Genomic DNA, 13,460 nt, shown 5'->3' on the forward strand with positions numbered 1-13,460 from the left:
CTGGTTTAGAAAAAGCTGACAGGGGGCAGGTGGAGATGAGAAACTCACCAGCAGAGTTGTAGACCTCAAACATTGGAAGCTTCTGAACAACCTGTGCCAGAAATCTACACCACCTCTAAACTTAAGATTTGATGAACCAGGGGGTGCCTTCGTGTCCCGGTGGTTGAGCATTTGCCTTCAGCTCAGGTCATGATCCCGGGGTCCTGGGATGGTGTCCTGCACCAGACTCCCCACAGGGAGCCTACTTCTCCTGCTGTCTATGTCTTTGCCTCTCTCTGTGTGTCTCTTGTGAATAAATAAAATCGTAAAAAAAAAAAAAAAAAAAAAAAGGATTTCATGGACCAGGAAGTTGTCTTGGTTGTTTAAGGTCTATAGGTTGGGTTTCTGATATCAGAAAACTTGAGAATGGATCAACTTGTCACATAACTCTTCTGTAGGAAGCCGGGGGAGAGGGGTCAAGCCTCTGCTTTAATAAGGAGGACTGTTCCTTCCTAGCCCTCCATTGCCCTCTTGGTCCTCAAAGTGATCACAGTGGAGCTGGCACAGTTCTCAGACCTTTCCACGTATGATAGAGAAGGAGAAAATAATATTTAAAGCTCATTGTGGCCTCTTTGCATTCTATGGAAAATGATACAATTTTAATCTATAGAGGAATAAGTCTCTCTATATATACACACATGCCCTCTAACCTCCCTGAGAGGTGGTCATTTCTTACCATTTTACAGACGATCAATGATACTCAGAGAGAGTGTCATCTGCTCAGTGTGAAACAGCTACGAACAGGTGGAGCTGGGCTTCCAACCCAGGGATCTTTGGCTCTAAAGTTCATGGTCTCCCTTCCAGGGTAGCCACCTACCACACTCATGGCTGCCTCTTGTAGGTGGGTCTAGGTGAGCCTTTTGGGGAAGAGGGTGAGGAAAATGTATGAAGTTATTCTTGTACATTTCTTAACATTTCCTGGGCGTGGTGGTGGGAATGAGGAAGACAGAAAACCCCTGTAGGGTTTCTGATCATCATAGGAAGGGGAAGCAAAGTGGACATTGAAAAGTCAACCTGTGCTAGGGATGCATTGTAACATAGTGGCTGGGCACACAGGCTTAGAGCCCATGAGTCGTGGGTTCAGGCTCCAGGGCCACTATATATCAGCTCTGTGACCTCAAGCAAGTTACTTAATTTGTCAAAGCCTGAGTTTCATCTCTGATAATGAGACCTACCTCCTAGGACCTTCATGTAGGCTAAATAAGAAACCGTAAGTAAAGCACTTATCACAGTGTCTAGCAAAAACGGAACCGGTACCTTGTCACACCACATTAAGGTACACAGTGCTCTGCAAGCTCAGGGGAGACATTCTAAAGGCCATTCTGGTCCAAATTGCAATGCTCAAACACTGTATGATACAGAGACGTCAAAGGGAGGCAGTTCACGTACAATGCTTTCCTTTTTGTAAAATTTTAAATTGAGGTAAGATGCATATAGCATCAAAATTACCGTCTTCACTATTTTTAAGTGTAGAGTTCAGTAAAGTTAAGCACATCTACATTGTCATGCAACCAATCTCCAGAATTCTTTTCATCTTGCAAAACTAAAACTTATACTCATTATTCTCCTCATTCTTCCCTCCCTCAGGCCCTGGCAATCTCTATTCTATCTTCTGTCTCTGTGAATTGGACTACTCTAGGTAAGTGGAATCAAACAATATTTGTCTTTTTGTGATTGTTTTATTTTATTTGGAATGATGTTCTCAAGATTCATCCATGTTGTAGCATGTGTCAGAATTTCCTCCCTTTGAAGGCTGAATAACATTCCATAGTATGTATACACCACATTTTGTTTATCCATTCATCTGTCAATTGATACTTGGGTTGCTTTTACCTTTTGGCTATTGTGAATAATGCTGCTATGAACATGAGTGTACAAATATCTCTTTGATACCTTGCTCTCAATTCTTTTGGGTATATACTCCGAAGTGCATTTGCTGGATCATATGGCAATTTATTTTTAAATTTTGGAGGAAACATCATACTGTTTTCCATAGTAGCTGCACCATCGTACAAATGTTCCAGTTTCTCCACATCCTCATCAATACTTGTTTCTTCCTTCTTCCCTCTCTTCTTCCAACATTTCTCCCTCCTTTCCTCTCTCTCTCTCTTTCTTTCTTTCGATAGTTGCCATCCTAATGGGTGTGTGGATGTGAGGTGGTATCTCATTGTGGTTCTGATTTGCATTTCACTAATGATTAGTGATGTTTACATGTGATTATTAGCATTTGTATATCTTCTTTAGAGAAATGTCTACTCAAACGCTTTGCTCATTTTTATAATCAGCTTACTGTTGCTGATTTGTATGAGTTTTTTAAAAAATATATTCTGGATATTAATTCTGTATCAGATATATGATTTATAAATATTTTCTTTCATTCTGTGTGTTGCCTTTTCACTTTGCCAATTGATGCATGGAAGTTTTAAATTTTGATGTTGTCTAATTTATCTATTTTTATCATAGTGCTTATCTTCTTTTTTCTCCCTTGCGAGCAAGTTGGTGGAAAGTGAGGTGACCTTAGCTGTGTTCTATCTCTGTTGTTGGCCATTGGTATGAAAAAGGAGAAGGAGCTCCTTACTACAAAAGACAAAAAAGACCAGTGTCCCTATTGGAGACATCAGGACAGAAGATTTAAATACATCTGTTTACTGAAGACTCCTGAATTAATAAGGAATGCTGACATAGAAGGATTGGCTCTTAGAGAGCCCCTCTGACATGTGGCTCAGGAATCAAGCTGGAGGTGGCAGGAAATCTGACCATTGTGCTGGCCAGGACCGGTTTCCCGGATTGTCAAGGCCAGGGTAGGAGTGGCTGGAACTAAGATGAGATAGATGAGGCACTGAGGGCACACAATTTAAAGAGACACTCACTTTCAGGTGCCACCTTGCATAAACCAGGAGGGAATACCTCCTATAATTTTGCTCCTGGGCACCTCCCTTACCTCACCCCAGTCCAGTCTCTAGCTGGTGCCAAGGTAAAGGGGAGCCTGGCATCATGGTTTCTGTGTCTGAGTGAGGGAGACAGTTGTGTGGTGAAGGGCATACAAGTGTGTGTGGCCCACCTCACAAGGAAGAGTGCTCAGGCCAGAGTGTGCACCTGATGGTCAGGCCCAGTGGATCCTGACTGTGATAGGCTCTCAGATATCTTCCCCTGGATGGAAGATCAGACCTCGGGGTACCATGCAAAAGAAAGCATGTTCCTTTCTTCTCTTCACCCACAGAGCAAGCTTGGGTCCAGAAATGGAATCCATGATACCGTGAAAGGAAGTATATTAGTTATCTATTGCAACATAACAAATTATCCCAAAACTTAGTGGTTTACAACAACAACATTTATTATTTCACTGTTTCTGTAGGTGAGGAATCCAGGCACAGCTTACCTGGGTTCTCTGTTTCAGAGTCTCTCACAAGCTGGAATCAATATTTCACCTGCGTATAGTCCTCTCAAGGCTTGACTGAAGAAAGATCTTCGTTTTAAGTTTGTTCATGTGTCTATTGGCAAGATTCAGTTTCTCTCTAGCCGTTGACTGAGGCCTCCCTCAGTTCCTTGCCTTGGGTGACTCTCCAACATGACAGCACACAAGCCACCATGCTGAGAGGGCAGTAGAGAAAGAAAATGCAAGCAAGATAGAAGTCATAGTCTTTTGTGGCCTAATCTTGGAAGTAACACTCTATAACTTTTGCTATATTCTCTTAGTTAGAAGCAACTCTCTTGGTACCCCCCCGCCCCGGTCAAACATACACACTACCCCTACACAAGTCCTTACACCAGGGTGTGAATACCCAGAGGCCAGACCATCAGGAACGATTTCAGAAGCCTACCACAGGAAGGGAGTAGAGGTAGGCAACTAGGACTTATTGAGGTCCCAACATGTGTCAGGGCAGCCTCATAATGATCCCACTAAGTCTTCACAGTAGGCTTGAGAAAAGAGTGGCCTATTATTCTTAGCACAGAAGAGAAGCAAGGAAGGTATTTGAAGAGTGAAAGGCCAGTTGGGACACTCATATATGCGTTAGTCTGAGGAATGCAGGTATGAGTGCTGTGAGACACTGCAAGAGATTAGTCAAGTTTATAGCACAGCTGGCAACAGACGTGCAGACAAACTGCAGATTCCCAAACCTTCATTTGAATGGGGAGGGCGGGGGAATATTCTCCTGATGAATGAGTGGGGCTTAAAGCTGAGGTTGCCAGGGCAACCCCCCAGAGGCTGAGGTTGAGACTTGACTTATGAAGCTGTTAGTTGCATGACTGATGTTCCAGAGTTGTCCGCAACGTTGGAAGAAAAAGTGAAAGACTCCCACAAGAGGAGCGCATCTGAGAAGTAGCCCATGTGCTTCCGGCAGAGGGGTAATTGGTGCATCAGCCCCACAGAATGTCACTCTGAATGGAAGCCTCAGGCAGATGAGGTGGTTTCTGAGGTGATCAGTGAAAGTGAATGCTGGTCACAATAGGATAAGCTTATGCACAGATGATGTCTAAGTAGAGACCATGCAGAATGTTTGGAATTTCTAGTGGATGAACCTGCCTTTCTTTAGCTTGTATGAGCTCTGGGAGTTGGGAGTGGGGGTTTCCCCTACTGTCCTAGGAGGTATCTGTCTTGATGTGACTCAGGGAAACAACTTATCCACTATAAGCCTTAGTTCCCATGTCTTTAATATGGTGATACTACCTACCTATAGTGTGTTATAGGAAATTACTGAGTTTATAATAGATGCCTAATAAAAGTTAGCTCTTTTCTCCATCCAGCCTCTCTTCCCTCCTCAAAATAATATGGTATGGTTATACACAGCAGATGAGCAGTCAACCTGCATTCCGTTTGCCTTCTAGTGGACTGTCTGGTATTGCAAAGGCTGGGAAGCTAAAAACCATATTTCCCAGACTCCTGTGTAATCAGGAAGCTGGAGGTAAGTAAGAAAGGTAGGTCGGGCCCAACCATCAGATGCACAGAGAGAGCTCAGTGGAAGCAGACAGAGACCACACTTCTGAGCTCCTGTCATTTCTGCTGGCATTGCCGTTGAGGGACAAATTGAGTTTTCTCTGGCAGCACGAGCAGACATCCTAGTGTCCTGTCACAAGCCTCAGGGATGCTGGTGGCCTTGTGGCAGGGGCAGCACTGGTTCTGGAGTGAGCAGCTTCCTTAGTGGCTTGCATCTTCTTTGGGAAGCTTTTCTGAAAGCTCCACCTAAAGTCCTTTCTAAATTCCTCCTACTAGTTCTGTAGGACACCTAATGTTCTGCCGTAAATTGTTTCTTGCTTAATGTGGCTGGAGTTTTGTTTAACTAACCAGTACAAGTGGGATGGAGAGACTTTGATTGCTGAGTTCTTGGAGAAAGCACTGTGTGTATGTGTGTCTGTGTGTCTGTGTGTGTTTGTGCGTGTGTGCGTGTGTGTGTTGATACTTTGCTGAGTGCTTGGAGAGGGTGTGGTCTTCCTCCCTACCTTAACTCACCTCATCCTTCCTTGGGCCTAGTTGTCAGGGGACACTAAGACTCAGGAGCTTTAGGAGTTGCTCTTGAAAGACAGGAGGAAAGGGACAAACGTATGGCGAGAAGGCGGAGGAACTCAGTGGATGGCTGAAGGCCAGGTGCTGTAGAACACACCCTTTTACAGGACCTCCTCTCTCATAATTTGTAAAACTTGTGGTTGAATTGATTTTTATTTTGTGTGGCAATCAAAAGAGTGACTGAATTTCATGTTGGGGAGGATGTCATATGGGGACAGAGTGGTATGTGAGGAAGCCAGAATCTTGAGAGGTAGAAAGGCCAGGAGACCAAGGCCGCCATAGGGAGCCAGCAGAAATACTGGAGAAGGTGTGGAACTCCCTAGTCCTTGGGATTCAGAAGTCCAAGCCCACCTCACTTGGACATCAAGGAGCCGAAGCCCTCGGTGGACATCTGGAGCACACACAAGTAGCAGCTGAGGCTGGTTCCTTCCCATTCTGCTTGGCCCTTTACCTTACAGCTTGATCTCTCCCCGAGGAACTCTCAAAGTCCTTACACACCAGTCCTTCAGAGCACTAGTTGTGTTCTCATCTATCTCTATGTGTTTTTTTCTCTGTTTACCTTCTTTGTAAGACTGTTAGCTTCTGTAAGGCAAAGGCCTGGAAATGTGATATATATCACTGAGCCACCAAAAAAGAATGAAATCTTGCCATTTGCAAAGACGTGGATGGAACTAGAGGGTATCATGCTAAGCAAAAGTCAGTCAGAGAAAGGCAAACAACAGATGATTTCACTCATGTGGAATTTAAGAAACAAAACAGATGAACATAGGGGAAAGGAAGGAAAAATAAGATAAAAACAGAGAGAGAGAGAGAGAGAGAGAGAGAGAGAAACCATAAGAGACTCTTAACTATAGGAAACAAACTGAGGGTTGCTGGAAGGGAGGTGGGGGGGGTGATGTGGTAACTGGGTGATGGGTATTAAAGAGGGCACTTGGTGTAATGATCCCTGGATGTTATATGCAACTGATGACATATTAAATTACCTCTGAAACTAATAATATACTATATGTTAATTAAATTGACTTTAAATAACAAAGTAAAGAAAGAGTCATCTTTCATGTCAAATTCATTTCATCTTCAGGCTTGTCTTCCATTGAGGGGGTGAGTCATGGAGATCCAAGGCTCGTGGGCTACGCAGGAAATCTAGAATAGGCTTCTGGTTTCAAGATTCTGTCAATTAGGGACTCAGTCAAGCAGTGTGTGTTTATCGCCTCTTCCCCAGGATGCCTTGCTCTGCACTCAGAGAGGTTTACAAGCCAGACTGACACCAGGCGAGTCCCACTGAGGGTGGGATCCATGGTTGTTGTGTGCTTTCCAGCTTGTTGTCTCTGAAGCTATAAATATTTACCAAGTGAATGTGGAGGTGTCTGTCTCCAAAGAGTGTCTGGGGTGATGTGTATGTAGGGGGCGGTGCTGGGCAAGTGAGAGACCTAGGAGGCTGCCATGCACTGTTGATGCATTAAAGATTGAAGATAAGCAATTAGAGCCCCACCCAAGTCAGTGTCTCTGTAGCCCAGGGTGGGTGGCAGATTAATCTGTAAAACCTGCACATCTCAGCCCAGAAACCACAGGCAAATATCAGTGAAGCAAAATTGGCTTCCCAGCACTGCTGAGTTTATAAACTTTCTCAAGTTCCCATATTTATCTCTTAAATGAAGCCAGCAACACCTCCATATGGCTGACAGCTTTGCCTGTGCGTATGTGGATAGGCTCAGTAAGGGAAACAGTAAAAGTCTGGAGAGGGCCAGATTTTTTTGTTGTTGTCATTTTATGGATTTTATGGAGTAATTGGTTGTTAAAATGAAATGGCTTCATTCTTGGTCGCAGTGAAGGCTCTAAGATCCTGGCCCCTTCCTAATTAAGATCACTTCTGAGTGCTTGCAAAAGGGTGACCCCTCACTTGCCTAAGGACAGAAAAGAGTTGAAGTTGAGGTGGCCAGGAGAAAGACACACTGGACACCTCTCCCACTGGCCCCCTTCCCTAAGTAGAAAGCTTCCTTCTCTGTGTTCCCACAGCTTAGGTAAAATGTCAGTCTCCTTTGTTAAGCTGAAAGTTTCTGGAAGGCAAGGATTTTCTGTGTCTCATTTCTATGTCTCTTGCACTTACACAAAGCCTGATAGGTAATAGCTGTGCCCACAAATTTTTTGATACTTCTCTCTTCAGAAGGTGGAGCCTAATTCCCTTCCTTTTGATTGTGGACTAGACTGATGTGCTCCTAATGAACAGAATGTGGCAAAGTGATGTGTGACTTTTGAGACTAGGTCATAAAAGATGTGGCTCAAGTGCTTTTGGATCCCTGGCTCCCAAGGAAGCCAACTGCCATGTCATGATGACGCTCAAGCAGCCCTAAGGAGAGGTCCACATGGCAAGCATCTGAGGCCTCCTGCCAACAACCAGCACTAACTTGCCAGGTGTTTCCTTCTCCCAGGAGGGAGACTCCCATCTGACCTGGGAGGACATTCAAGGACCTTGCCTCCCTAGTTCATTAAAGTGGTTAACAACCACAACCTGTTGACTTAATCTTCTTTATTTCCTGTGAGTTGAGGCATGGTGGACAGAAGGTACTGAGAGAAGACAGGATAGAAGTGAGGCTGGAAGGTCTGTCTTCACTGAGGGTTTCTGGTTGGCTTTGGCTAAGCCTGACTGATTCTGCCGAGAAAGGCAAGGAAGGGAACCTGCAGTTCAGGGCCCCCTCACCTCTTCTCGTTGGAGAGAACCTTGTGGTCCTGGTAAACCCCGAGATTCCAGCACAGCTCTTGCCAGAGGAGGGAGAGCCACTCAAGAAAGGATCTTCCAGGTCTCTCCGTCTACCCCGGTGCCCTATGTGCAAGTGAGTGGTCTGGAAAGACTGCTCTGTAGAGCAGAGAGAGAAAGGCTCTTACCCAGCAGTAATACAAGAGCATTAAGCCAGCTCTCCAAGTGATGTCTCCAGCAGGGAGGCCTGTTTCTCAACTTCTTGAGGCAATTGGGGATAAGTAAACCGCTCATTTCAAGCAAACTAGCTGAGGGTAAAAATTGATTTCTCCAAGAAGGTAGAGCCTTGCCAATGCTTGGTGTGTTTTCCTCAAGCTGGGATCCTATCTATACCTTTCTTTTCTTTTTAAAAACTTACACAATTAATATATTTCATTATAAAATAAAGTGCAAACTATTTCAGTTTTATGGAATAAACAAGAGAGTGTTCTTTATAATCCACCCCCTGCCTCATCCCATTTCCTCCCCACAGGTAATTACTGCTAATACTTGGGCATGGAGCCTGCCAGACATCATGTGGGTGTCACACATTATACATTGCCCTGAAACTTGTTTATTTTTCCATTTGATGATAAATCACCAACATTTTTGATCATGATAGTATGTGCAGATCAAACTTGCTGTGTTTTCTAATAACTGTCTAATCCTCTGTAGTGAGAGGAAGAATACAAGTATGCTAAGAATAACCACTTTGCACTACTTTTCCATGGAGTAGGGAGCAAGAGTGTTGACAGGACACCCAGTGGAGTTGTGGAGAGCTGAATTATGATAGCAGGGGAGACACTTGTAGCCTGTGGCTACCTCAGGTAGAGAGATGAGAAGGAGAGAGAGAGGGCGGGGAAGAGGTGTTGACCAGATGGAATATAAGGGCCTGTAAAGTGACCCCTCTGTGCAACCCTCACATCTTTAGCACATTTACTAAGTTCATGAACTTAGATGTTCCCCATCTCTTGAATGTTTCATTAGCAACAACGTTGCAAGGATGCTATTTCTGGATCAAATGTGGAAATTTCTCTATGGCTCTTATGATATCATTAAATTTTTATCCCAAAGGGCTGTAAGAACCATGCTGCTACTTATAATGTTTCCTTGTGTCTCTGGTAGGGTGAAAGGATCCCCAGCTTAGGATGCATACTTCTAGAATCTGTCATTTGAGATACTCTTCACAAAGTCTGACAGATCAACACATAAATATGGATGCCTGCGATGTGCCAGTCCCTGTGCTGCCCTGTGATGCCAAGGGGGCTGAACTGGCTCAGGTATCCAGCTTGGTTCCCAGCTCCACACTGCTGACAAGCGTGATCAGGGCATGTGTACAAAGTGTGGCCACAAACACTAGGGAATCCACAAGCCAGAAGTAGCAAATGTGTGGCATCTGTGCTCCACTCCTTTGTCCAATGATTGATTGTGGATCTTTCTTGGTGATTCCAGGTGCTTCTTCAGAATTCTTCTCAACACAGTGCTCTTCCAGGCAGTTATTAATCAATCAGATGGATTGAATAGGACATATTTTCCCTCTCTTCTATAAGTTCAATCTAAAATGGGATTTAAATTTTTTTCAAAATGTGTATTAGATTAGAATATACAACCAGTGACATTTAAAATGCTTATCCAAAATAAAAAATAAAAATAAAAGAAATAAATAAAATGCTTATTCATATTCCACCAAAGATAAATGTGTGTACTTGAGAAAATCTTGGATTGGTGTAAAGATGGGTGAGCAGAGGGGAAGCAAGTCCCCTGCCACCAACTTCCTGAAGGCTGGCCTTGGTCCCATCTGGTGAGCCCATAAGCTCATATCTGAGGTCCCAGACACTTGGGTGAGCAATGGTGGCTGGTTGGTAGTTGCTAAGAAACACTCAGGAAGTAGCTGGGGGCACATCTGCTGGGCCTGGGGTACACTATCTGGTAAGAAGTCAGGGCCTGGAATCAAAAGAGGAAAGAGGAAGGTATGTTCTGTTCAGAGCTGTTAAAGGCCTTTCATGATCCTTGGACTTGAATTAGAAATAATAGGGGCAGAGGAAACCCAAATGAAAGCCAGAATGGCTCTAAGTCTACAGCTGGGTGAACCACCTTACACAAGATGTTTCCCATTAGCTTCATTTGCATGAGGGCAGTTATTTTTCTTGTGGTTGGGCAAGAAGCCTCTTCTCTTCTCTACCTTAATCCCATCAAAGTCAGACTGATGGGAATCAGCTTCAGAGACCAGTTACTTCTGACTCAGGCAACATCTTCCCTGAGGGGCTCCTATGGCCATTCCCTAGCCCACCTTCTGACCAGCCCTGGTGTCCCTTTGAGCTTGAATTGAAGCCTTCTTGGTTTTAGATCTTGCATTTCTGCCCCTATTCTGTGCCTGTTCCTCTCCAGGCTCAATTTCACATAACTGCCCATCTGTTTCCTAACTACCATGGGTTCTTATGGGCTTCTCTTAGTGCCCGGAGCCACTCACTCTGTAGAACTGTAAAGGAGCCTGTCAGATTCATGAATATTGGCCTCACCCTCCCACCTCCTTCTGCCAGCTAGGCCTCAGCTGTCAGCCCTTACGGGCCTGTTGGCTATCCTGGCTCCTGGGTGGCCATCCGGGATTTGCCAACTGTTGTCTATCATGAGTGGCATGGCAGGAAGCCCATTGTGTTGACAATAGTGAATTGAACATGTCCACACAGACAGTAAAATAACCAGGCATAGTTCACACAAGCCCGGGACACACGATAGTATAATTCATAAGGATATCCCTCCGTCTGAGACAGTGGTAGATGGTGTAAAAAAGAATAGGGATTTCATAGGCAGCAGAGGTCAAATCTTGGCTCTGCAACTTAATAGTCTGGGCAAGCTTTTTAATCTTTCATAGCCTTAGAGTCCTCATTTGGAAAATGAAGATAAATAAAAGTACCTAACCTATTGGGTTGTTTTAAGAATTAAGTGAAATTAGTGATCATGACTTATAGTGAGAATTTTTAAATGGCAAGTGTATTAGTTTATTAGAGCTGCCATAATAAAGTATCACAAAGTGAATGGCTCAAACAACAGAAATATTTTGCCTCACAGCTCTGGAGGCTAGAAGTTCAAAATCAAGATGACTGTGGGGTTGATTCTTCCTGCAGTCTGTGGAAATGTCCAGCCCTTTTTCTCTGGCTTGGAAATGGCCATGTTTTCCCTACGTTTCTTTACATGGTTCTTTCCCTGCATATGTGTCTCTGTATCCAAATTTCCTTTCTTTCTTCTTTTTTTTTTTTTAATAAGGAGTCATTGGATTAGGGCCCACCCTAGTGACCTCATCTTAACTAATTACATCTACAACAACCCTATTTCCAAATATGGTCACATTCTGTAGTACTTGGGTGTTAGGACTTTAACGTGAATTTTGGTGCGGTGTAATTCAACCCATAATAGTAAGCTATCATTATTTGTCAGGGGGGTCTTATAAAGCTCTGATTATTGATGGGATTTTAATGGAATTAAATGGTGACCATTCAAACTTATGCAGTGAACCTCATTCTACTTGAAATACTGTTGTATCTAGTCACTAGTAGTGGTAGGTCTATGGGTGACCTTATAAGCCTCCAAGTCCATGTGTAGGAGCTACTTGTGAAAAGATTTTTGTTTTTCCTTTTCCCTAACCAGTGGTAGCAGTGGTTATGAGGTAGTGATGGTGGTGGTGATAAACTCCCAAGCGTCAGACAGAGTATACTTGAGCCTGGTGTCCATGTTGGATCCCTAGGACTGAGAGCCAGGGCCAGATCCTGACTCTGTTCAATTCCTCTTGTCATATCTCCAACCCAAGCCAATATGAAGGAGTTTCATGCTTCACAGCAAATTCCAAGATCGCTGGGAATTTAATCCTACAGAATGGAGGAGAGGGTGGCCTACTACCCTCTCTGTTCTGTAGAAAAGGTGGGCTTCTATGCAAGGTGTTTTTTTTTTTAAGATTTTATTCATTTTTTCATGAGAGACAGAGTGAGAGAGAGAGAGAGGCAGAGACGTAGGCAGAGGGAGAAGCAAGCTCCATGCAGGGAGCCCAATGTGGGACTCGATCAACCGTTGAGCCACCCAGGCCTCCCTGGAGGCAAGATTATAAGCAGTACCCAGTAGCTGACAACTGAGCTTTTCTATGCCACACCAATGGAAATAGGAAAGCTGAAAACAGAGGGATGTTGAGGTATATGTAGAGTGGGATGGAAGATCTTTCATGACCTCCATAACCTCTCCACACCCAAATCCACAAAGCTATTCACTGGAGCCCAGTGTCATCGCTGCTTCTCACTTCTCCTCCTCCAAGGGGAGCCGTATTCAGGAAGTCTCTGCCCTGAGAGTGGGGAGCTTGAGTGTCTGGGATGCCCACTTCTGGCATTAATGTTTCAGTCTCTCAGCACCCCAGTGACCTGTAGTTTGGACAGTTGTCATGTTTGCTTCGCACCAGGTCAAGGCTATGCCTCTAAACATTGTGGCAGGATTTGTGTGGCTAGAGACAGTAGTGAGCCCTTGGTGTGTGGCCAAGCCTGGGGGCATTGCAGCTTTCCCTTAGTATCATTCTTGAGGGCAGGCTGGCTTTGAGTAGGACATAGGGACAGGTCTCTCCTTTTTCTCTTTCCTATTAATTATCCTAGAATTTCCTTTCTAATTTGATCTTTTAGCTCAGCTCAGTTTTGTTTTTTTTTAAAGTGTGTGATTGTGTTTTTTTTTTAATTTTTATTTATTTATGATAGAGAGAGAGAGAGAGAGAGAGAGAGAGGCAGAGACACAGGCAGAGGGAGAAGCAAGCTCCATGCACCGGGAACCCGACATGGGATTCGATCCCGGGTCTCCAGGATCGCGCCCTGGGCCAAAGGCAGGCGCTAAACCGCTGCGCCACCCAGGGATCCCAGCTCAGCTTAGTTTTAGCAAATATTTATTGAATATACACACCATGTTAGCAATTTAATACACGGTACAACCCTCAAGGAATTTACATTCAAATAAAAGTTAAAAAAGACAAAGAAAGGGGTACCTGGGTGGCTCAGTCAGTTAGGTGTCCAACTCTTGGTTTCAGCTCAGGTCATGATCTCATGGGTGTGAGATTGAGCCCAGTGTTGGGCTCCATGCTCGGCAGGGAGTTTGCTTGAAGATTCTCTCCCTCTGCTCCTTCCCTCACTCTCTCTCTCCCTCTTAAATTAATAAATAAAT

General features: G+C 44.3%; 1 long non-coding RNA gene across 1 annotated transcript; it reads right to left on the reverse strand.

Annotated features, from left to right (window-relative positions):
* Nucleotides 1-3,351: 3,351 nt before the first annotated feature.
* LOC140594481 (uncharacterized) lies at nucleotides 3,352-13,460 on the reverse strand. Its single transcript, XR_011995339.1, has 2 exons — nucleotides 13,285-13,460; nucleotides 3,352-9,832 (listed from the first exon to the last, which is right to left on the reverse strand). It is a non-coding gene; the product is annotated as an uncharacterized lncRNA (long non-coding RNA).

This window comes from Vulpes vulpes, chromosome 11 (assembly GCF_048418805.1).
Source record: "Vulpes vulpes isolate BD-2025 chromosome 11, VulVul3, whole genome shotgun sequence".
Classification (NCBI taxonomy): domain Eukaryota; kingdom Metazoa; phylum Chordata; class Mammalia; order Carnivora; family Canidae; genus Vulpes; species Vulpes vulpes.